This window comes from Solanum pennellii, chromosome 7, assembly GCF_001406875.1.
Source record: "Solanum pennellii chromosome 7, SPENNV200".
In the NCBI taxonomy this organism is placed as follows: Eukaryota; Viridiplantae; Streptophyta; class Magnoliopsida; order Solanales; family Solanaceae; genus Solanum; species Solanum pennellii.
Window position 1 is genome coordinate 11875884 of NC_028643.1, and position 27406 is coordinate 11903289.

The window sequence follows — 27406 nt, forward strand, 5'->3', positions numbered from 1 at the left end:
CGGGGTGTCAGTGCACACACGAACCATTCTGTCCTCCTTCGATGGGTTCAGAGGCTGGAAAATGGAATCTTATATCCCTAGTATAAGTACCAAACGACTCCCTCCACCTACGGGGTGTCGACTAGGCCACTGTTTGTCGTTTGCGATCCGTAGGTGGGACTGCCTTGGGAAGGTTTGGCCACCAACATGGGTCCTTCCACTAGAACCCTTGGATAGTCCTTGGCGATGTTTTCCCAGATGTTTCAAACCACACATGGTCGTATATGCGTTTAGCACCTCTCACATGAATTTCACCCAAAACGAACACGTAAAACTCGACGAAACACGCTTAGACACACAAGATCATTTCAAGGCAACACTTCCTAACGTCATGGACAATGTTTGACGCTTAACCCCCAAAATTTTCAAAACTTGAAACACTGATTGTATATATTCTATAATAAATCATATAATGACCTTAAAACCTCATGAAACACACATAAACACACTAAACCACACATGAGGCACAAAGGTAACTTAGTCATCGAACGTCTTAGTCGTCCCTTGACGTTTGACTTCCAATGCACCTAAACTTTTATAAACTGCCTATATACCATATAATACACCAATTTATGACATTATAAAACCATGAAACCCATATTAGACTCTAGTTCACCTAAGTCATTCTACGAGGTCTTACATATAGGGTGACTCATAAGATGATAATGGTTATTCCTATGTGCTTCTAGAATATGATATATGTGATAAAGTAAAGTTTTGGTGTCTATTGTGTCGTAGACTGTGTCCCTTACTTGATATGTGCATGAATGTTAATATGAGATGTCCTGACTTAGGATGCTAAAGCCTCTTAGTCTTGTATATATGAATGACATGAGACCTTGAATGTTTCTAAGAAGGTCCTTTATGTGGAACCTTCAACCTAGTGGTAAGGTTATGATCCTTGAAGTCGAAAGCCGTAATGGTATCCTTTTTTTTATGAATGATGGACTAAAGGTTGGCTGGCTGGAACAACATGAAATAATCCTTAGGAAAGTCATTAAGCTATCATCTTCGCCATTGAAAGGCAGCCCTTGGTACCCCTTTGGTAGGGTGATGTGATTGGGTTATGAATTAGATATGGAACATCTTAATGTGATACATTAATGTGAATTACTCTATGAGAACAAAGGCTAGCACCGAGTGAGTATCGTAAGGGAATTAGCTCTAGATAAGAATGAGGCTAGAGTGCAAAAAAACCCTTCATATTCCTTAACTATATGCCTACATGGGATGTGTTCAAGTTTTACCATTGGCAAGTAGAACACCCTCCATCGGAGTAGGTTACAACTATGGATTCCATGCTTTGCTACAATGGTCTATGTCAGTTATTGCCTATTCTCACCATATGAGATACCTACTAGCATTGGATAAGTTCTATGAAGTTTAGGTGGTGGTATGAGATGATATCTAGACATTGCGCAATAGGATTTAAAGATGTTAGTGAGAGTCCCTAGGTCTTATCCAAGACCATTAGTTGAATGTCCTTATATGTGATGAATGTATATTAAATGAACTAATGAATGCAATGACTTAAGTTAGAAAGCATGTTAAATGAATAAGTACTTATCTAAAATAGTTAAGGGTTGCCTAATTAAGGTGTGAAGGGGGCATAGGAATGGTCACTTCATATCTTACCTAGATAAGTTTAAAGAATGACTCTAGTTAGGAAAGTTGGTTGATTAAGTAGACATGATCCAAACTTAGGTAGTCTTAAGTATTATTTAGGTAATATTGAAGAGGTCAAGTATGGACATTCTCTTCTTGATTTACTTATGTAAGTCTTGTGATAACCTTTGGGAGGAGTGACATATTACATCTATGTTATTGTGTAAAGTGAGAATGATCTTATCCTAGGTACTCTGAAGGATCCCTTAAGTGTGTGTGAGGGGATTGTATAGGCGGTCGCTTCACAACTCACTCAAGTGAAACTTAGAATCACCTTTGGTAGGAGGATCTCATGGTTATGTCTTTGGTGTATTGTAAGTGTGTTTATCTCATTATAGGTGGCCTTAAGGATCATTTAGGTGTTCCTAGAGAGGGTGTACAGGCGATGTCTCTTGTCTTACTTAAGTGAGTCTTAGGATGGCCTTTAGTGAGAGGATTACATACTAGAAATCATGCAATATGAAGTTAAAGAACTTCACTATAACAATGAAGGAATTCACTATAACAATGACATAGTTCACTATAACTTTCTTTAAAATGTGATAAAATGCATAAGTGTTATATTATGATTTTCTAAGGTCTTAAATGTTGTTGTTATGCTTATACTACGAGGTTTTTAATCAAAAAGAGCATATTTCCAGTAAAGGTCCGTTTTTATGATTTTTATGCATTATGTCATACTTAGTACATTTGTTTGTACTAATTTCCTGTTTTTGTCTATGTCTAAAGTGATTCATAGGTGAATGTGCTTTTAGGAGCGAAGCTTGGATTATAGGATCTTTCAAACAAGTCAAAGTATGTACTCATTTTACTCAAGGGCATAGATCTCTTTGCCTTCTTTTATTGAAATATTGCAATAGACTTAGTATTACTATACTGTTGATTTTATTGGCCGTGTCCCAAGTCTATTTTAAGTCTAAGATTTGATGAAATGAGACTTAATATTTCCTATGGTTTTTATATGAAAAATATTTATTAAAGACTATTCAAATGTTGTGAAAAGTTTTAATTTTGAACTACTTTTCATATATGTTTATGCGATGAACGATATGAAAGGTCTTTTACAAGACCTCCGAGAGGTCAAGTAGGCCGTGCCACAATCCAAGAATGCCCTAACTTCTAGGGTATAGGTGCGGGGCATGACACCCCTATACGGTCTTTGGAGAGTCTTACCTGGACGTTTCCACTCTAAATATAACCGTCTACAAGTTAGAAACCTTACCTATTCCTTTGATCTCCAAACACTACATAAAAACTCATGAAACATACTAAAGCACGCTAGCACATTTTCTAAGCTAACTTTCAAACGTCACCGGATGTTCTTGAACGTTTCACCTCCAAACTCTCTCAAACTTTACATACTCCCTCTAAACACCATTTTTAGTCATTTGAGTACATTATAAGCTCATGGAACCACATGTTAGGATCTATTTGTACCTAATTCATTTTTGGGTTCATAATATCTCCCTCTTGGGAAACATTCGTCCTCGAATGACACCTTGCTAAAATCTTCTCTTAAGGACCAACTGTAGACTAGCAACCAATCGTACATGAATTATACTTAAATGAACATAACAAAATCAAGGAAACAATTCAATTCCAAGCTAAAAATATCTAAACATAACCATATAAAGACCTCATACAAAGGCCCCCTTATCCCCTACTTGGGAATAAACTACACATGTCTTTGTAACATCAATTCCTCCTCATACGGAACATTAAAATCAACAAATCAAATCATAATCATAAAAATCCTGAAAATCTTCATAAATCAATTAAGAAGAAGATACCATAAAGGGACATAAGAAGATCACTCTTGATCACCCTTGGATTGGAGAGCATAAAACCTATTCTTTGCTTTAGGAACACCTTCCTCACTATTCGCAGAAACTTGCTTGCCTTCCCTTACACTAGCCTTAGACTTAAGGAAATCCCTTATCATGTGGCAACTCTCACCATATCCATAACAAACATCTCTACCGGCCAAATACCTACGCTTATGATTCTTACCACACCTTTGGGCAAGTAGGTCGGGAATGATCATTCTTACCTTGAGATCTATGGTTAGAAACTCTTTCATCGTCTTACTTAGAAGCACTAGAATGACCTTGTCCGGAAAACTTTTGTCGATTCTTAGAACGACCATGTCCATCAGACCCCTCCTTCTCTATCCTAATCCTCTTTTCCTCCTTAATTTTGGATTCTTCTATTTGTTGAGCAAACACTATTAGTCAGGAGATATCCATGTCATCAACAAGCATTGTCGTACCACACTCTTTTTATACTAGATCAGACACCCCAGTCATAAACCTATTCATCAAGTCTCTAGGGTTTGCTACAAAACTTGGACCATACTTAGACAAAAGAGTGAACTTGAATGCATACTCCTTAACAGTCATATGACCTTGCTTGAGGCTTATGAATCCCCCAACTTAGCTTCCCTCAATTCCCTGGGAAAAAATCTATCAAGCAAAGACGACTTAAAAGTCTCACATTCAATGGAACCCGCTCCTATAGGTGTACTATCTTTCCATTGCTCATACCAAAGATGGGCAACATCTTTTAATTGATAGGCAGCAAACTATTCCTTTTCAATGGAAGACACTCCCATGATTGCAAGCACCTTATACACCTCATTAATGAACACATTCAGATCTTCCTCAACTTTGAAGCCATAGAACTCCAGTGGATTCATTCTCAAGAACTCCTTTCCTCTAGTAGCACTCATTCCTCCTATAGGATTAGCCAGATCCACCTCTCCACTATTATATTTGTCCGTTAAGTCTTGAGCCAACAAAGTCATAGAAGCCCTAAATTTCTCAAACATAGCATTCCCTATTGGAGGGTCATGAGGAACTTGAGGAGGAACTTGCTCTTGCACTTGGGGAGGAATCTCTTGTTCCCCAGTCCAATCTCCTTCCATTTTTGCATTACCCCTTCTGTTAGCCATAACATACAAATCATAGGGAACCATTAGAAAAGGGCCTAGTAAAGCGAAACTCTATGGCACGACTTGAATAATAAAGAAGTGGAACTTTCCTAAGCATCCCGTAACCTCCTACTCATAGGTGTGTCTCCACTCATACCGATGAGTAACACTATACTAGAAGTGGCTTTTGAGACATTCTAAGACCATTTCATAACCTTATTCTCTAATATAAAATTTGTAAGGACCCACATGTACACCATAGAAGTTAGGGTATTCTTGGGCCGAAACACGTCGTATTTGACCTCTTGGAGGTCTTGTACAAGACCTTATGCATCATTCATTGCATATATACAAAAAGTAGTATGAAATTAGAACTTATCTTCAAAAACATAATGTGGAAGTCAATATATAAAATGTCTAACATAAGTCTCAAAACCATCCATGGAAACATAAATATAAGAGTCTTGGGTCACAACCAAAAAAGTCTAACATAAAGAAAAACATAAAGACAACATAGTGGTGGTAGTCCTCGGATTCTATGAGGACTCACCAAGTATTCAATTCATGGAAACCTTGGAACTCTATCCTTCAAGAAACTCAATTTCCTCAAGAACTTAAATGGACAACATGTAGGTAATAAGCGTTAGTACGATACATACTAAATATGGAAGCAGCATACCAAATATAAGATATCTTAATGGGTTAGTCAATAATAGACATTATCATAAGAGATAAAATAAATAAGAATATCATAAGCATATAAAAGCATCATAAAACATATAAGAGTTCATTCTTAACTCATTATCTTTCTTACTATTATGAACTATCTCACAAGCCACCTCCAAGTATCCTTGTGCAAGGCTAAGGTAGCATCCCATACTACTACCAAAGCTAAGTACCTCTCTTTGGTCATACTTGATCATAGTTCACTTTCATAATTAAGACCTAATTTCATCATAAAATATGATCACTATGCCGCTAGGCCACCTCAAAACACACTTGTGCAATGCATGTGAAGCATCCCATAATACCTCACACACTAAACATATCATGATATCACCCTAACTTGCTCATGTAATCTTAGGAGTCATCTAATAGAACTACTTCATATTGACTAGGAACTATCATCTTAAGTCAATTATGTCATGGAATGAAACGCTAGTCACTATTAAAGCTAAACATAAATCATGTATGTGTCAAGTCATAGGTAGCTTCAAGTCACACTTGTGCAATGTGTAAAATGTCATCTCATACTACAATCCATACTAAGTACTCCTCTAGACCAACCTAATCATAGATAACTTGTCTTGCAACCTTGTCTATTAAGCTCAATATACTATCATAATAGACCAACTATCATGGGAACCATCTCATCACACTAACCAAGCTAACTAAGGAATGATACAACCATTCTAACCTTTATGCAACCAATTATGTAGATGCAAGCTAATCATAAGGAACCATGAATCCTCAACCCTAAGCTACCATGAGAAACCTATCTCAATCTATTCCATGAAATACACCCTTACATGCAAATCAAGCTGCCATGAAATGCATCTTGCATGCAAGTCAAGCTACCATTAGGAGACTATAGGACTTTCTTCTAAATATTCGATGAAATAGTTTTGGCCAAACCAAGTCAAGCTACCATGAAGTTACTCTAGTAATGCTACTTCAAGCTATTCTTAGGAGAGATACATTACTCAATCCCAAGATACTGTAAGAACCACCATTCCCAAGCTACCATGAAGTTCAACACCTCAACATACTATGATTAATTCTAACCAAGCTTCCATGAGATTCAATATCTCAATCTACCATTAGTATTTCAACTCAAGCCTTCTTGAGATTCACTATACCAAGCTACCATTGAGCTATCATGAGTACTTCAACTAAAGCTACCATGTCCTTGATGTTGTCTCACCAAGTCTACTACACAAGAAGTGATCATACAACTCCTCTTTAAGATAATCTTAGTCTACTATGCATTGATTCATATTATGTTTTTAAGTCAACCTAGGGTTTCTCTATGTGAGAATTTGCTTCTCCTAATCATATTCATGTCTAGGTGTAGAAGAGAAAGGGACATCATTACAATCATCTTCATTAAGACTTTACCCCTAAATCCATAACAACAATGGCCATAATCCCTACAATCGATTACCACATTTAGTCCCTCACGATTCATTCTCAATTTCATGTTTATCTATTCAATTATATCATTAAAAGGCAATTCTTGTCATGTATGATTATATAGGTTCAATTTTATCTTTAAAAGTCGAGACCAACCTAGATCAATTAAGCCTAGTTCAATTCATATCTAGGTGATTCAATCATGATCAAATAGCATAGGGTACAATTGAATAAATAAGATCAACATAAGACCTTCATCTAGCCTCTAGTGCCCTTAAATCATGATAGTCACCTTCAAGTTTAATTACCACAATTCACTATGAAATTACCATGAAAACACTGCATAATCATCATAGAAACATCATTGAATGCTACCCACTAGATTTGGACTACAATCAAGCCTTACCCACAATGCAATCACAACCCTTCCTAGATTGGGGTATTTTGGATTCACAATTGAGGGATAACTACGAGACTCCATGAATGGAAGTATTCATGGATTAATAAGATTCACATATCTTATATTAGTGCTAAAATCCAACTTGATTCCTTGATTAATTTGTTCTAAAAAGCTGCTGCGATTTATTTTCTTCTCTAATGGTGGTTTTGGTGAACTTCGGGAGAGAATGGTTTTGATTTGTTATTTCTTATTAGGTATTGGTGTTTCTGCTTGGGAAAGGGGTTAAATAAGTCCTAAAAACTATTTCTAACCAATTCCCAAATTACCGCATTATCCCCACATCAATTTGACCCTTTAGTACAAGTCAATCTCAACTTATATTTTCAGAAATTTCATCGCGAAACAAGTCCGCGACGCGGAGCTGCTCCCGCATGATTTTTGAAAACAAATTCCGGGACAGTGGAGTCCGACTTGTGCCCGCGATGCAGACCTATAAATTAACCATCCATGTCTCAGGTCAGCGACGTCGACACACTCCCACTAAGAACAAAAGCTGTTTCCTTGGGCAGCTTGCTAGCCCAAGGTATAAGTACTCCTCAAGGACCCCTATGGCAGTCCTTGGGGAGTCGTGCCATGACGTTTCCACTCTAAATATGACCATCTACATGTTATAAACCTTAACTATCCATTTGATCTCCAAACACTATATAAAAACTCATGAAATATACTAAGGCACACTAGCACATTTTCAAATAATCGAACTTTCAAACGTCACAGGACGTTTTTGGACGTTTCACCTCCTAACTCTCTCAAATTTTACACACTGCCTCTAACACTATCTATAGTAATTTTAAGACCTTATAATCTCATGGAACAACATCTTAGGCTCTATTTGGACCAATTTTATTTTTGGGTCCTTACAAGAATCTTCCAACCGAACACCCAATTGAGCCAAATTATGAACATCATTCACTAGGTCTTTATTACTTTCTTCTACATGAAACACACTACCCATGGTCATATTGCTTAGAGAATATTCAACCGCATTTGCCTTGCCGTGGTGGTATAGAAAACTCATGTCGTAATCCTTCAATAATCCCAACGATCCTCTCTACCGGAGATTCAACTCCTTCTGAATTAACACATATTCAAGAATCTTATGGTCGTGTATACATCCACATGGACACCATACAAGTAATACCTCCATATTTTCAAAGACAACACTGTGGCCACTGATTCAAGATCATGAGTTGTATAATTCTTCTCATGTAGCTTGAGTTGTCTAGAGGCATAGGCTATAAAATCCACATTTTGCATAAAACACAACCCAAACCCACTCGGAAAGCATCACAATATACCACAAAACCCTTGGTACCCTATGGTAGAGTCCACATCAGAGCGGAGGTAAGCCTATCTTTCAATATTTGAAAGCTTCTTTCACATGACTCTGACCACTCAAATTTAACACTTTTTTGTGTCAATGTAGTCAATGGAGAAGCAATGGATGCAAATCCATCCACAAACCTCCTATAATACCCGGCTAAACCCAAGAAACTTCTAATGACGGTTGGAGTCAATGTTCTAGGCCAATTCTTAACCTTTTCAATTTTCTTCAGATCGACCTCTGTACCCTCACATGAGATAATATGACTAAGAAACGCCACCGACCTCAACCAAAACTCACACTTATTATACTTGGCAAAGAGTTGGTGTTCCTTAAGGACTTGCAATACCCCCGTAAATGGCCCATATTTTCACCCTCATTCTTCGAATATACCAAGATATCGTCAATGAAGACAATTAAAAAGGAATCAAGGTAATTCTGAAACAGTCTATTTGTAAGGTCCAAAAAAGCCATCGTGGCAATAGTAAGACCAAAGAACATCACTAGGAATTCATAATGACCATACCTAGTACAGAATGCTGTTTTAAGTAAATCTTCACCTCTCACCCTAAGTGGTGATACCCCGACCACAAGTCAATCTTAGAAAAGTAGCTTTCTCCTTGGAGTTTATCAAAAAAGTCATTAATCCGAGAGAGAGGATACTTATTATTAATGGTGACCTTATTTGTAAGACCCCGAAGATGACCTAGGATAAATAGAGGCTAAAATATTGGTATTGATTGTTAAAGGTCCCAAATATGTCTAATATATTATATAGAGGAAGTATCTAAAGTATTAGAGGTGTTGGAAGTCAAACGTCAAGGGACAACTAAGACGTTTGACGACAACGTCACCTAAATGTCTAAAATGTGGTTCTATGTTTTTATGTGTGTTTAATGGTATTTTATGGTTTTAAATATAGTTAATATATCTTCTAAATTTGTGTGAAGTTTGGAGGTCAAATGACCTAGAACGTCAAAGGTGTTCGAAAGATATGCCTTAAGTCGACCTTGTACGTCTAGGCGTGTTTCGTCGAGTTTTATGTGTTTTTGTTGTATGAAATTAATGTGAGATGTGTTAAAATTATAGACGTTCATATTTGGGTTGGAAACGTCCGGGTAATTATCCCCAAGGACTACCAAAGGGTCCTTGAGGTAGGACCCAAAATCAGTGTGTAGGCTGTTCCAGGAAGACCCTGGCGACGGAGCAGTCAACGGCCACTCTTGGCTGTGAAGCCCCGTCACAGGGTCCCTTCATGATGGAATTATCCTTGTGTGAATAATGGAAGCTTGTCCAGCCACTGTTGCCACCGACGGTTGTGACGCCCTGTCAAGGGCAGGAGTCGTGCGACCTGTTCTCCTGCGCATGTCTGCTGCCAAGTAAAGGGGCGAATTTACAATTCACCCCACTTATAAAATAAGTCATGAACTATTATTTAAGGTTTATTTGGGTATTTTAATTAAGTATATAAAGGGTAATCACAAGGAAGACTTCATTCTTCAAAATGATAAACCCCAAAACTCTTCGAAAATATCCCAAAACCTCCATTGAAGTCCAACTTGAAGAGGCAGCTTTATTAGTAGTTTTTGTGTCGAAATTCTTCATCAAAGTGAAGAATTATCATACTTGAGTTATGGACTTTGATCCTTTAAACTCGTTTCATCAAGGAGCCCAACTGTCAAGATGTTTTTCAAAGTTTTCTAAATTGAATTGTCCAAATTCATGATTCTACTATGGGTTCATGCATAAATGATTTATCAACATTTAATTATGATCTAATTGATCTTTTATTTATTATTTCAATCCAAATTACCTATGAACCCGTGTAAATTGGTGAACCCTTGTTTTTGACTATAATGTGGCTTACTTTATATTAAGCTAATATTGATGAATTGTTATGTAGTTTCTTATGGGATTTCTAATGATATAAGAATTATATTCAATTTTTATCTAATTGATCCTAGATTCTTAAACCTAGATTGAATTTATAGAGATTTCATTGGATTTTATGATTATTGCTTGAATTATTGGTTATGGCCTCGGGTAAGGCCCTTGTGATGTTGAATTGAACGATTTAGCATTGAATTGAAGTGGTAATAAGGGAATGAAGGTATGCTGCCCATATTTCTTTAATTTGATATTTATTATACTTTGAATCTATTGTGATTGGCATGGTCCACTTATGGTGGCGGTGTTATGTGTTTTACTTGCAATTGACGTAGACTTGTCGGCGTTACTTTATGCAATATTATGAGCATGGCCTTATTGGAAACTACTTTAAGTAATCTGGCCTTTTGTTTAGTTTATTTAATGATGTGTGATCATATATACCTATATGTGAAAGTATGTGTTAGACTATCGATACTATTTAGTTAATAATGTTATGTCTGCCTATGTGTTAAGTGTGTAGTCTTAGAGTTGATACATGGTTGATCCTAAATTGGATAGATGAGTCTAAAATGGTTGGGTTTATCATGTTAAGGTAATGAATAGGATGAATAAATACGGTTAAGGGTCATTCCTAAGAGTCTAATGAAAGATAAGCAAATTCCGCTAAATGAAAGTATGTTGTGTCCTGTTTAGGTAGACTTGGGTGCCTTGCTTGATGCTTATGTGAATATAGGATGTCTTGACTTAGGAACCTATAGGGTCTTAGTCTTTAATAAATGAATATAGGTGAGACCTTGCATGATGATATGAAGGTCATTTATGTGGAACGTTGACTTAAGGGAAAGGTTAACATTGTTGAAGCGTAAGCCGTTATTGTATCCTTCAAAGTAAAGGAATGATGGACTTAAGATGAGTTGGCTGGAACGACATCATATTAATGCTTCGGAAAGTCATCATGAGCTTCTTGTATCCATAGTGAGATATGCCCTAGTGGACCTTGCTTTGGCTGGTTGAATATAATTGGGTCATGAACTAGATATGGGACCCATTTATATGAACATTAATGAGAATTGTTCTATGAGAACTAAGGCTAGCACCGAGTGAGTATGGTAAGGGAAGTAGTTCTAGTTAAATATGAGACTAGAATACAAAGTATGCCCTTCATATTCCTTAACCATGTGCCTACATTGGATGTGTCCAAGTTCTACCATTGGTAAGTAGAACAACCTCATCGGAGTAGGATAGAACTGAGAATTCCATGTCTAGCTATCATGGTCTATGTCAGGTATTGCCTATTCTCATCATATGGAATACCTATTAGCATTAGAGGAGTTTATTAAGTTTAGGTGGTGGTATGGGACGCTATCTAGACATTGCACAACAGACTTTGAAACTGTTATGTGGAGTTCCTAGGTCTTGTCCAAGACCAATATTTGAATATCCTTTATGTGATGTATGACTCTTAATGAACTAATGAACTAATGACTTATGTTAAAAATTATGTAAATAAATGAGTACTTAATCTAAAGTGACTTAAGGATTCCTTAGCTAAGGTGTGAAGAGGGCATAAGGGATGATGTCTTCATGTCTTATCTATGGAAGTCTTGAGGATGACTCTAGTTAGGTAAGTTATTTGATTTTGTTGACATGATCTAAGCCTTAGGTAGTCTTAAGGACTATCTAGGTAATCTCGAAGATGTCCCTATGGACGTTATCTTCTTGATTTACTTAAGTAGATCTTTTGATATCCTTTGAAAGGAGAATGTCATATAACCTATGTGTTGATGAATTATGTGAGCATGATTCTATCTTAGGGAGTTTATAGGATCTCTCAAGTGTGTGTGTAAGGGATTCTATGGGCGATCGTTTCACAACTCACTCAAGTGAGACTTAGAGTCCACCTTTGGTAGAAGAATCTTACCTTGATGTTTATGATTTGCTTTGTAAGTATGTATGTGACTAATTATAAGTAATCCTAAGAGTCGTTTAGGATGGTCCAAAGGGGTTGTTATGGTCTTAGTGAATTAGGGGCACTTTAGTAATTACCCTTTAATCAATTAAATTATAACTTAATTAATTAATTTAAATTCATGGTCAAACCCGAGACCCTTAGCAAAATTTCAGAATTTGGCCAAGTAAGATGCTCTCCTATTTTTAGTCAAATTAGGAGGGGCATTTTGGTAATTAGCTAATTGATTTATTTAATTAAGTTAATTAACCCAAGTTGAATTAGTCAATATTCAGTTCCTAAGATTTAGACTCACGTTTATCCAGTAGAAACTCACGATCGAAAAATAGTTAACAAACGTAAGAAAAACAGAAAAATACTCTTAGTTCTCCTCAGGTGATTTCAAGGCAATTCTTCAAGATTTTCGTGCAAAGTACAGGGTGATTTTCGTAGATTCAATTCTACAGTAAGGTATGGGTTTATCTCTTGAATTCCTTTCCCCATGATGCTTTTTCAAAAGTTTTGAATCCATGAAAACCGAAACTAGGGTTGTTTCCAATGAAATTGTCGAATGTTCATCTCCCTAGTTCTCCCTATTTTTGATTCTAGTAGTATGTATAATGCAAATATTGAGCATGTTGTAGGTATGTGGTGCTAACTGATCATTATGTGTAGGTTTCTGTGATTTGATTATGTCGAATGAGTCATATAGGTTAGATCCGTATTATTAGAGTACCCTTTACATTAGATAAGAAAAGTTGTAATGCCTAATTGTGTTTGAGAAGATGAAATTGTTTTAAGTCATTTATGAAATTAAGTTTACTGTTGAAAGGAATGAAAGTTTTGATTACTGTGTGTGTTTACAGTAGATATGTTTGTAAGTGTTTGGACTGCAATGTTTCTAAGAAGAAATAAAAATGAGAATCAAAGCTAGTTAATGAATGTTCATTGCCAAATCAACATTATAGCTTGTCCAAACTAAGCACTAAATTATTCTTATAAGCTAATCAAATGTGAAAAGTTGGCTTGCTTAAAATTATGAGATTACTATACTATATACATGAAGTTGATTTACTTGGCTAGTGATAATATCATGACAAGTGTTTGGTAAAAGTTTGGTTTATGCCAATCAATTGGCCAATATTATTTCTAAAATATGCAATAGATTTGGCCAATGACTAAGTCATACCAATCTTATATGGCCAATGAAAATTATGATGTTTTTTTAAGGACAAATACATGTAAAAGATTGACTTGACAAGATGTAACTCAATGAACTCATTACCTAGGGTATTCCCATGATTGGGATAAGTTCCAACACACCCTATCTAAATGAACTTGTGAACATAGCAGCACATTGAATAAGTCCTTATAACTTTCATAAAGAATGGTACAAGACTACCAAATAACATTGAACAAGATAAGGTGAGTAATGAAATAACTAAAAGCTTATGAGTTATGAAATTGACCTAGAATGGGGTGTTAAAGGAAGTGAGACAAGTCTCACTTTAACCTAAACAATTTTGTTAAAGATACTCACATAAGATGGTGATATAAATCGTTAGACAAGTCTCATTCACACCATAATGATAATGTAAGTTTTAAATTCACATTCATCAAGTATATAAAGGGATGACAAGTCATCCATTGAGCTAAGCATACCTCATACTAAAAGCAAGCTTCCATAGTGTATGAGTCAACTCTAAGGGTCTCCAAATTCTCCTAGTCTTTGAACTATGTCGCCAACATAGGTTACTAGCTAGTGGATCCCCCTAAGAAAGCTAGGAGGTATTCTATTTCACTTTGGCCGGTGAACCACCTCTTTTAAGTGTGGGGAAACACTAAATTTCATGTTAGCACACATGATCTATGTCGGTTAAATTCTAAAGATTTCTTTAAGACAGTAAGAAAGAAAGAAAGAAAGAAAGAACTAGGAAGATGAGAAATGTTCGGATAGGATGACCGAAGGGTGAGGTTAGACTAAGTAATGATGTAAGTCATTCTTAGTCATTACACAAAAAGATCCCAATGCAAGTCTTAAAAGAATATCCCAAGTAAACCTAGCATTTTCAGAGTGATAATGAGATCAAAGAAAAAGAAATGTAAGTTCAAAGTGAACTAAGCATACAAAAGCATAAGTTTATCAAACTATCAGTGTTTGATTAGAATGAAATTTTAACAGTTATTGGCTTATGCCAATAAAGGGAGCAAAACATAATGACTCATCAATTGGAGTATGAATATATGCCCCATCATCTTTATATTATGAAAATGATCTTATAACTGGCATAGCCAATAACGATTGGCTCATAAAGACTTCATGCCCAATTTAACAAGAATGGAAAGAACAACTTGTGAGTACGATACTCAAATCATTTCCTTAGTTTTTTGGATTACTTTCTTGATTCATTATAGCAATAGGACTACAATGAATCATTGAACTAGTAAGTAAAACATAGGATCAAAGGAGATCATTGAACTACACAACAAAAAGAAGAAATGACTAAAAAATAAACTAAGTCTGAAAAAGGGAGCTCTCGGCCTAAGGCGAGCAAAAATATAAAAGTTTACTTGAGTTGTTTTAAAATTATGTTCTTGATTCCAAGGTCTTATGTTCAAAAAGAAAATTAGTTGTTTTCTTTAAATGTATAAAAATATGTAACATTCATGGCATGATTCATAAATAACTAATTAGGAATGTGTAGTGACTTAACTTTCCAAAAATGGCATTGTTGCTATAGCAAGAGCTTTCGTTGATCATGCATAGTCCTTATGTGTTTATGTGCATACACCCATACTTAGTACAAGTGTTTACTAACCCATATTCAATTACTATTTTTATAGGTGTAGGTCCTTGAAGAAGACTGAAGAATAGTTGGAGCTGTTTGGACTAGTACCTCTAGACTTTGGTAGGTCCTCTTGAGTTTGAGGATGGCTATGCTTTATGTTCTAGATTTAGTAGATTAGTTATAGCTAGTGGATGTTTTCCCTAGCGTTTCCTTTCAAATAATAGTTCGAGCTTTCGTATAAAGACGGTCAGACAACTATTAATGATATTATAATCTTTTAATTTCAACTGTACAATCTGTTAATAGATGGTTGTTTATTTTGAGTTGTTAGTATATCACTCTTATGTAAGAATTATATGAAATCTATATGGAAACTAAATTTTTTAAATTTTCCCTATGTTGAAGTGTATGATTGTGATGAAATCTAAGAAGACACTTGTCTGCGACCTCTGAGTAACAACGTCGGTCTAATCTAGGGTCTAGGACCCGGGTGTGACAAACTTGGTATCAGAGCATGAGGTTAAATTTCCTAGGAACTAAGGATGAAAACAACAACGTTGCTTAGTTTCTAGATTATTATTGTGAAGTTCACCACAACCATGACTTAGAGACTTAGTAATGTTAAGAATCTTCCCGTCTTCTACTCTTTATCGTGTTGTGTAGATTTTTAACATTTGTGTCTTTCTAGCATCTAACTTCCTTGTTGGTGTGTGTAGAAAAATGAACACAAGAAGAAATGCAGGTAGGAGAGTTGGAGAAGCAACTGTTGGGGGAAACCAAGCTCCTCCTCAAGCCCCAGCTGCTGGAGTGAAAGTGCATGTCAACCCAGCTGCTTTGACAGATGGAGAAGTGAGAGCGGCACTGGTTAAGATGGCCTAAGCCATCACTACTCAGGCACATGCTATCACAGCCCAGGCCACTAGAGATGGTGCTCCAGGAAGAACCCACATGCTAGCACCATGGCTAGCATACTAAGAGATTTCACCAGGAATAATCTTCCAGTCTTCTTCGGGTCAAGAAGGAATGAGAATCCCCAGGAGTTTGTGGACGAGGTCCACGAAATTCTCTGTGCTATGGGTGTTAACGAAGAGGAAAAGAATGAGTTGGCTTCATACTAGCCGAAGGATATGTCTCAGGTATGGTACAAGATTTGTGTAGATGGCCAAGCAGCGGAGAAGTCTCCATCACTTGGGACATTATCAAGACTGCATTCCTGGAGAGGTTTTTTCCCAGAGAGAAGAGAGAGGCTAAGGTTGAGGAGTTCATCAACCTATGTCTGGGAGTTATGTCAGTCAAGGAATACTTCTTGAATTTTGTTAAACTTTCCAAGTATTATTCTTCCCTAGTGTCCAGTAGCAGGGATGAGATGAGCAAGTATGTTACTAGTGTATTGGAGGATCTGGAGAAGGAATGTCGGGCAGCTATGTTTCATGATAACATTGACCTTGCTAGGTGAATAGTACATGCACAACAGGTGGAGGAGAGTCGTCGGAGGAAGAGAGGCCTAGAAGGCAAGAAGCCTAGGCCCTCGGATAAGGCTGGATCTAGCACTGGTAGGAATTCATTTGGAGTCCAGGACAGGACCTAGTTCAAGAAGGGGCACGAGCACTCAGGTAATCCTACTCCTTCCCGAACACTAATGCAAAAGGGGACAAGTCTTGCCCTAAGTAGGGCAATGATAGAAATGTACAGCGTGACAGAAAGTCGTGTGGTAAGTGTGGCTGTTTGCATGGAGGTGAGTGCATGGTAGGTTCCAATTCCTGCTATGGGTGCGTCAAGAGTGGTCATGCAATAAGGGACTGCCCACATGTGAAAAATCAGGCCAAGGTAGATACTCAGCCTAGGCCTAATCCTACTGCTGCAACCGAGCCTCCCAAGAGGAACAGGTTCTATGCTTTGAAAGGTAGAGAGGAGCAGGAGAAGTCAACTGATGTGGTCACTGGTACCTTGCATTTCTTTTCTTTTCTTGTGTATGCATTGTTAGATCAAGGATCGACCTTGTCTATTGTTACTCCTTTAGAAGCTAGTAAATTTTACTTGCTTCCTGAGATTTTGCATGAACCTTTTCTAGTTAGTACTCCCATAGGAAACAACATTAGAGCTGAAAGAGTATATAGAGATTTCCCAATAACTGGCTTCGAGTGAGACAAGAGGACATTTCTAAGACTGCCTTCCGTACTAGGTATGGTCATTACGAGCTTCTTGTCATGCCATTTGGTCTCACTAATGCACCAGCCGCGTTTATGGACCTTTTGAATAGGGTCTTCCGTGAGTACCTTGACTCTTTTGTCATAGTATTCATAGATGACATCCTCATATATTATAAGACCAAAGAAGATCATGAACAACATTTGAGAATGACATTGCAAGTACATAGGTAACATTAGCTGTATGAAAAATTCAGAAAATGTTAGTTTTGGCTGAGATCAGTGACCTTTCTTGGTCATGTTGTATCTGACCAGGGTGTAAAGGTTTATCTGAAAGAGATTGAGTCATCAAAGAAATGGCCAAGACCCCTCACTCCTACAGACATCCGGAGTTTGTTGGGTTTGACTAATTACTACCACAGGTTTTTTGAGGGATTTTCCGCTATTGCTGCTCCATTGACAGCTTTAAAAAAGAAGAAGACGAAGTTAGAGTTGTCTGAAACTTGTGAAAAGAGCTTCCAAGAGCTCAAAGACCGACTCACTTCATCTCTAATTCTCACATTGACGAGGAGTGGTGAAGGGTATGTGGTGTACTGTGATGCTTCACGAGTAGGTTTGGGATGTCTTCTTATGCAGGATGGCAAGGTGATTGCATATGCACCAAGACAATTGTAAATCCACGAGAAGAATTACCCTACACATGATCTTGAGTTAGCAGCTGTGGTATTTCTATTAAAACTTAGGACACATTACTTATATAGTGTACATGTGTATGTATTTACTGACCGTAAAAGTCTTCGGTATGTTTTTACACAAAGAGAATTGAATCTTCGTTAGAGGAGATGGCTAGAGCTGCTCAAGGATTATGACGTTAGTGTCCACTATCACCCAGGTAAGGCCAATTTAGTGGCTGATGCTTTGATCCGATTGAGCATGGGTAGTGTGTTCATATTGATGATGAGAAGAAGGATCTGGATAAACAGGTACACGAATTGGCTTGGTTAGGTGTACGACTAGTGGATACACAAAGTGGGGGTGTTTCAGTTCATTCCTGTTCTGAATCCTCATTTGTTGTAGATGTTAAAGCTAAGATACATCTCGACCCAGTACTCATGTAGTTTAAAGACTCAGTTTTGAGTAAGCTGAATGAATCATTCTCCCTAGTGGGGATGGTGTGCTTAGATACCAGGGCAGACTGTGTGTGCCCAATATTTATAATCTAAGACCTAATATTATTGCAGAGGCTCATGGCTCTAGGTATTCCATTTATCAAGGTTCCACCAAGATGTATCATGATCTCAATGAGATCTATTGGTGGGAAGGTATGAATCGAGATATTTCTAAGTTTGTGGAGGATTTCCCCGATTGCCAACAGGTTAAGGCTGAACTCCTTAAGCCTGGAGGTCTTACCTAGTCGATTGAGATCCCATAGCAAGCGGGAGGCTATTAATATGGAGTTTGTGGTTGGTGTGCCCAGGACCAGAAAACTGCATGATTCCATTTGGGTCATTGTTGACAGGATGACTAAGCCTGCTAACTTCATTCCTGTGAAGTCTACTTACAGGGTTGAATATTATGCCAAGCTGTATATTGATGAGATAGTGAGGTGGCATGGGATCCCTTTATCTATCATTTCGGATAGGGGAGCTCAGTTCACTTCTCACTTTTGGAGATCTTTCCAAAAAGAGCTTGGGTACATAGGTGAAGCTCAGTACTGCTTTTCATCCTCAAATGGATGGACAAGAAGAGCGTACCATTCATACCCTTGAAGACATGATGACAGTATGTGTTATTGACTTCAAAGGGAGTTGGGATGATCACTTGCCACTGATTGAGTTCTCTTATAATAACAGTTACCATTCCAGTATTGGGATGGCACCTTTTGAAGCAAAGTATGGAAGGAGATATAGGTCCCAAGTTTGGTGGTCTGAGGTAGGAGATTCTTCCATCCTTGGCCCTGATATCATAAATGAGGCTATGGAAAAGGTGAGAATGATCAGGGATAGATTGGCTACTGCTTACAATCATTAAAATTCCTATGCTGATAACAGGAAGAGGGCTCTTAAATTCAAGGTAGGTGATCAAGTCTACCTGAAGATATCACCCATGAAAGAGGTGATGAGGTTTGGTAAGAAAGGGAAGCTGAGTCCGAGGTATATAGGTCCTTATGAGGTCTTACAGCGAGTAGGGAATGTTTCCTATGAACTGAAGTTACCCAATGACTTGGCTTCTGTTCATCATGTGTTTCATGTTTTGATGCTTAAAAAGTGTCTAGGTGATCTATCATCCATCCTGCCTGTTGACGGGTTAGGAGTCGATGAGAACCTTTCTTATAAAGAGGTTCTAGTTGGAATTTTAGATCACCAAGTGAAGCAGATGTGGAACAAGGAAGTTGCCACCGTAAAGGTGTTATGGAGGAATCACCTTGTTAAGGGAGAAACATGGGAGGCCGAGGCAGAAATGAGATCCCATTACCCTCACTTGTTATGTTCTTGAGGTTAGATATACTCTTCCTAAGTTAGATTTTATTTATGAAACTCCAAATTTTAGTGAATTAGTCGGTTTTGGTGTTTAAAGTCCATAACTGTGTTTTATACTTGCACTATATAAAGTTAGTATGAGTTCATGCTTGCATTCATGTTGCTGTTTTTGTATAGCGTTGACATGATTATTGTGCTGCATTAGTTGTGATGTGCATTGAGTTAAAGTGAGATTGAGAAGGAAGTTCCTCAATCTCATATATGAAGCTTCAGATAAGCTTTGAGTGATGTGCATCATCTAGACTAAGTTGTGAATAAGATATCCACAAAGAGTAAAGCTTCAAGTATGTTGATGTGTTTTTCGAAAATACCCTCTTAGATTCAAAATAATGTGTAGTGTCATTTGGGGACGAATGTTCCTAAGGGAGGGATAATGTAACATTCTAGAAAATGTACTTCTCTTGTGAAGAGTCTATTAGGTTTTAAGAATATATATTGGGGTACATAGGCATCCCAATGCCCAATATTGAGTAATATTGGGCATGTTAGAGAATATAGACTTAAGGGTGTTATCCAATTTCTATGTATTAACAAGTAACTTAAAATACACTTTAATGTTCATATGCTCCAATCCAAGCTTGTTTAGGAATTGTACCTACAATGAAGACCCTAATCTAAATTTTTTGTTTTCTTAGCTTACAGACATTATGTACGAGGCATCCAACTGTCAAGCCTAGGTACCACAGTACATGATCATTTACAATGATCATGTAGATTAAGCTATGCCAAGGACGTAGTGAGGATCCTTCTGACAAGAAGTGAACTTTCCATGTGCAACTACAAAGTGCACGATCAGGAAAGTGCATGGCAACACATGTGCAAGCATATGTGTTACCGACCGAGAGACCAAGCGACCAAGCCGCACAGATTCGGTTAGGGGGGTTAGGGGGCCGGCACGCATCGGGTCAAGCAACATGGGGCCGAGCTTCCTACCCAATCCTATGATCCAACTAACTTACCTAACTATCTAAATAACCTAGGACTAACTAAAATAAACTAACTAGTGTGCCCGAAATCCTAAGACCTAACCGGGTGACACTAGCCGTGTAGCGAACTAAAGAAACATCGTGGTACCTAACCTAGGATGGTACAAAGGGGTTTTTTATGGTCCTAGTGACTTAGGGGTACTTTAGTAATTACCCTAGGTCGCTTAATTAAATTAGCAACTTAATTAATTAATTTAAATTCATGGTCAAACTCGAGACCCTTAGCAAATTTTAAGAATTTGGCTTAAGTCAAATGCTCTCCTATTTTAGTCAATTTAGGAGGGGTGTTTTGGTAATTAGCTAATTTATTTATTTATTTAAATTAATTAACGTAAGTTGAATCAGTCAATATTCACTTCCTAAGATTTAGACTCACGTTTATCAAGTAGAAACTCTCGACCGAAAAATAGTGAAAAACGTAAGAAAAATAGAAAAATACTCTCGGTTCTCCTTAGGCAATTTTAAGAAAAATTTTCAAGATTTTCGTGCAAAGTAAAGGGTGATCTTTGTAGATTCAATTCTACAGTAAGGTATGGCATTCTATCTTGGATTCCTTTCCCCAGGAGGGATTTCACAAGTTTTGAATTCAGGAAAAACCAAAACTAGGGTTGTTCCCAATGAAATTGTCGAATGTTATTCTCCCTAGTACCTCCTATTTTTGATTCTTGTAGTATGTATAATGCAAATCTCGATCACGTTGTTGGTATGTGGTGCTAAATGATCATTATCTGTAGGCTGCTGGAAGATTTCATAATGTCAAATGAGACCTATAGGTTAGATCTGTATGATTAGAGTATCTTTTACATTAGATAAGAAAAGTTGTAATGCCTAATTGTGTTCGAAAAGATGAAATTATTGTAAGTCGTTTATGAAATTCAGTTTACAGTTGAAAGGAATGAAGGTTTCGATTACTGTGTGTGCTTACTGTAGATATGTTTGTAAGTGTTTGGAATGAAATGTTTCCAAGAAGAAATAAGAATGAGAATCAAAGCTAGTTAATGAATCTTCAATGCCAAATCAACTTTATAGCTTGACCAAACTAAGTACTGAATTGTTCTTATAATCTAATCAAATGTTAAAAGTTGTCTTGCTTAAAATGAGGAGATTACTATGGTATATACATGAAGTTGATTGACTTGGATTGTGATAATATCATGAAAAGTGTTTAGTGAAAGTTTGGTTTATGACAATAATTGGCCGGCATTATTATTTCAAAAATATGCAATAGAATTGGCCAATGACTAAGTCATACCAATCTTATATGGGCAATGTAAATTATGATGTTTCTTGTATGGCCAAATACATGATAAAGATTTACTTGACATGATGTAACACAATAAACTCTTAACCTAGGGTATGCCCATGATTGGGACAAGTCCCAACATACCCTATCTAAATGAACTTGTGAACATAGTAGCACTTTGAATAAGTCCTTATAACTTTTATAAAGAATGCTACAAGACACCAAATAACATTTAACCGGATAAGCTGAGTAATGAAATAAATAAAAGCTTACTAGTTATGAACTTGACCTAGAATGGGGTGTTAAAGGAAGTGAGACAAGTCTCACTTGAATCTACACAATTATGTTAAAGATACTCACATAAAAGGGTGTTAGAAATCGTGAGACATGTATCATCCACACCATAATGATAATGTAAGATTTAAGTTTGCATTCATCAATTATAGAGAGGGATGAGAAGTCATCCATTGATCTAAGCATACCTCATACTAGAAGCAAGCTTCCATAGTGTATGAGTCAACTCTAAAAGTAGTAAAGTATAGTAAATTGAGCTAAGCACCGATAGACTAGTAATGAGCTTGTGCAACCACATGTAAGCCTCTTGAATGAGACTACCATCAAGGTGGATAATGGTCTCCAAATTCTCCTAGTCTTTGAACTATGCTGTCAGCATAGGTTACTATCTAGTGGATTCACCTAAGAAAGCTAGGAAGCATTTGGTTTCACTTTGGTTGGTGAACCACCTCTTTTCAGTGTGGAGAAGACACTGGATTTCATGTTATCTCACATAATCTATGTCGGTTAAATTCTAAATATTTCTTTAAGAAAGTAAGAAAGAAAGAAAGAGAGAACTAGGAAGATGAGGAGTGTTCGGATAAGATGGACAAAGGGTGAGGTTAGACTAAGTAATGATGTAGGTCATTCTTAGTCGTTGCACATGAAGATCCCAATGGAAGTCTTCAAATAATATCCTATGTCAACCTAGCATGTTCAAAATGAACATGATATCAAAGACAAAGAAATGTAAGTTCAAAGTGAAAAAAGTAAGCAAAAGCATAAGTATATCAAATCATCAGTGTTTCATAAGAATGAAATTTTAACAGTTATTGGCTTATGCCAATAAAGGGAGCAAAACATAATGACTCGTCAATTGGAGTATGAATATATGACACATCATCTTTATATTATACAAATGATCAAATAATTGGCATAGCCAATAAAGATTGGCTCATAAAGACTTCATGCCCAATTTAACAAGAATGGAAAGAACAACTTGTGAGTAGGGTAGTCAAATCATTTAGTTAGTCTTTTGGATTACTTACTTGATTCATTGTAGCAATGGAACTACAATGAATCATTACACTCGTAAGTAAAACATATGATGAAATAATATCATTGAACTACACAACAAAAAGAAGAAAAGACTGAAAACTAAACTAAGTCTGTGAGAGGGAGCTCTCGTTCTAATGAGAGCAAAAATATTAAATTTTGCTTGAGTTGTTCTAAATTATGTTCATGATTCCAAGGTGTTATGTTGATATAGAAAATGAGTAGTTTTCTTTGAATGCGTGAAAATATTCCACATTCATAGCATAATTCATAAATAACGAATTAGGAAAGTGAAGTGACTTCACTTTCCAAAAATGGCATGTTGCTATTGGAAGAGCTTTCCTTGATCATTCATAGACCTTATGTTTTTATGTGCATACACCCATACTTATTACATGTGTGTACTATTCATATACAATTACTATTTTTATAGGTGCAGGTCCTTGAAGAAGAGTTGAAGCTGGTTGGACTAGTACCTCTAGATTTTTATAGGTCCTCTTGAGTTCGAGGATGCCTACGATTTATATTCTCGCTTTAGTAGATTATATATAGCTAGTTGATGTTGTCCCTAGCATTTTCTTTCAAACATTTGTTCAAGCTTTCGTATTAAGGCCGGTTTGGTAATTATTAATAATGTTATGAATTCTTCATTTCAATTGTTCATTATGTTAATAGATTGTTGTTTATTTTGAGCTGTTAGTATATCACTATTATGCAAGAATTATATAAAGTTTAAGTACACTTCAGTAAATTTTAAAAGTTTTAAATTTTTTCGCTAAATTTAATTGTATTATTCGGATGAAAGATAAGAAGAGGGTTGTCTGCGACCTTTGAGAGGTTAATGATGTCGGTCTCATCTAGGGTCTAGGACCCGGGTTTGACAGAATTACTTTATGAGAATAAAGTCTAGCATCGAGAGAATATTCTTGGGGAGTAGCTCTAGTTAAGAAGGAGGCTAGAGTACACAAAAACCTTTGATATTCCTTAACCATGTGCATACATGGGTTGTGTTAAAGTTCTACCATTGGCAAGTAGGAAAACCTTTATCTGAGTAGGGTTGACTTTGGATTCCACGCCTAGCTTGTAGGGTCTATGTCAGTTATTGACTATTCTCTTCAGTAAGATACATGCTAGTGTTGGATAAGTTCTATGAAGTTTAGGTAGTGGAAAGGGACGCTATCTAGACATTGCACGAGTAGGCTTTGAAGATTTTAGTATGTAGGTTCGTAGGTTCCCTAGGTCTTCTCCTGGACCATTATAATGTACTTAAGTGTTGAATGTCTCTCATATGGTGCAATTAACATAGTGACCTAAGCTAAATGTATGGTAATGAAAGGGTGCTTATCTAGAGTAGCTTTACGGATTGCTTAAGTAGGCTTGGAGAGGGTGTATGGGCAATATCTTCATGTCCTACTTAGGTGAGTCTTAGAATAATTCTAGGTAGTGAGTTAAATGCATGAAATTGGAATGATCTTATATTAGGTAATCTAAATGATAACTTTGGTAAGTGTGAAAGAGTTGTATGGACGGTCTATAAATAGCTCACTCAAGTGAGCCTTAGAATCACCGTTGGTAGAGTCTAATGGTTATATGTGTAGAAGTGATATTGATTTTATCTTGTTGAATTTTACTACATGTGCTTACGTTGACTTAATGTGATCTCTTATACTTGTTTTATGACGTTTTACTTAAAAAGATCATGTTTTATAAAAAACTCCTTTTATCGTGATTTTATGCATTACAACATATATAGTGCTTTCTAATGTATTAAGTCCATATATTTTGTCTATCCCTAATGGTATAGGTGTCATTTGAGAGTAGTCTTTGCAGTGGAAGCTTGGATTAGTGTTCATTCATGCAAGTGTTGGTATATCCTCACTAAATTCGAGGAGATCATGTTGTTTAGTTTTCCTTATTGAAAGTATTTTAATACAGTTACATATTTCTATATGTTGAAGTATGGGCCGTGTCCCAAGTTATTCGTATGTCTAAGATGGAGACTTTGAGAGGTAGCCTTTCCTTATGATTTTCTATAAAAGAGATATTTGTGAAGTATTATTGTTTCATGTGAAAAGTTAAATTCATAGTACTTTTCATACATGTATGAAATGAATGATCTCAAGGCGCTTGTACAAGATCTCCGAGAGGTCAAGTACGCCGTGCCACGATTTGAGAATACCATATCTTCTAGGGTATGCTCTCCGGTCATGAAATACTTGTTATTAGAGCATATATTATGAAGTAGTCTTCATGAATTCGAAGTCTCATTAAAGCAACATCTAGTATAATGTTGTTCCTGTGTGTGAGTCACGACACATCCATGAGCGAGAGTCTATAGTACGATAGAGTTTCCCTTGTTCTCTACTCTTGTATCGTGTTGTAGAGTTAAAAGTTATGTATGTCTGTTATTAATGCTTTTCATTGTGTTGATAGAAGACGAATACTAGAAGAATGGCCACAAAAAGGCTGGAAGAGGAATGAGTTCAAGAGGGAATTCCCCAAGGTGGATTGGATCCACAAGGATGTTAATTTCCCAAAGATGATCAAGTCTCTCCCCAAGGTGATCAAGTCCCGATAGGAGGTAAAGGTAATGAGATTCTGGTGGTTCCCCCCGACACGACTAATGGGGAGATTAGAGAGGCTATATTTTCTTTAGACCGAGCCATGACAACTCAAGTGAATAGGGATGTTAAGCCAAGGGTGAATGCTCTGGAGTGTACCATGACCTCGAGATTGAGAGATTATTGGAGAATGAATCCTCCTATATTTCTTGGGTCTAGGGTGGGATAAGATCTCCAAGAGTTTCTTGATGGTGTTTACAAGGTGTTGAGTGCCATGGGGGTAACTTCTAGAGAGTTAGCTTCATATTAATTGAGGGAGGCGGCTCAAGTATGGTACAGTCAATGAAAAGAGAATAGGCCTGTTGAGTCGGGTCCTATAGAGTGAAAGGTGTTTAAGGAGGATTTCTTAGGAAATTACTTTCCCCGTGAGAGGAGGGAGGTGAAGGTTGAGGAGTTCATTAACCTTAGGAAAGGGAACATGAGTATGGAAGAGTATTCTTTGAAGCTCACCATGTTGTCTAGGTATACTTCATCCTTGGTGTCTAACTCTAGGGATTAGATGAGAAGGTTTGTGGCCTGTGTTGCCGACCTTTTGAAAGAAGAATGTAGTACGACCGCGCTCCACAATGACATGAACTTGTCAAGGATTGTGGTGTATCATCATTCCATTGAAGAGTCCAAACATAGTAGGATCTCAAAGGAAATTGAAGAGGAGTGGATCCAATGAGCAAAATAAACTTGGGTTTAAGAAAAGGTATACAAACAAAAATTGACCTAGTGCTCCTACGGTCAAGTGTAACGGTAGTAGTTGTTTTCAAGGTGGTAAGCCTACTAGTGTTACTTGTGGGAAGAAGCACTTTGGATAATGTTTAGCCGGTACCCAAAGTTGCTAAAGTTGTGGTAAGGATGGTCATAAGATGAGCGATTGTCCTTCTATTGCGGCTAGAGGAAGAGAGGCAAAGAAGGATCTTCCTAGAGCTCATGAAGGTGGTCTCCATAAAGGAATCACTTCTGTTCTCTTCTAACAAAAGGGGGAGATTTGTATGATGATACCGGTAAGTTATAATTTCTCTCTTATGTAGTAATGGGTTCCTTCTAAGTGGGGGAGTATGGTGAGTAGTAGAGTTGTGATTTTCTGTCTCTTCTCTTTCTATTCAATTCAAGATTGAAAGATAAAAAGTCATAGAAGCATGTTGCATGTTGCATTGTGTTTTGGAGTCTTGTTGTAATTGAATTTCATTTATTCCTTGAATTGTGCATTTTATGAATTTATGATTATGTTTTAACACAAGTTTAAATGGTTGTCTCTCATAATTTCATGCTTTCATCATAAATGTCTGAAGAGCTGTATTAAGGAATAATAGAGCATATTTCACTATAATAAATTTTGTACTCACTGTAATGATTTTGGGAAAATGAGTAA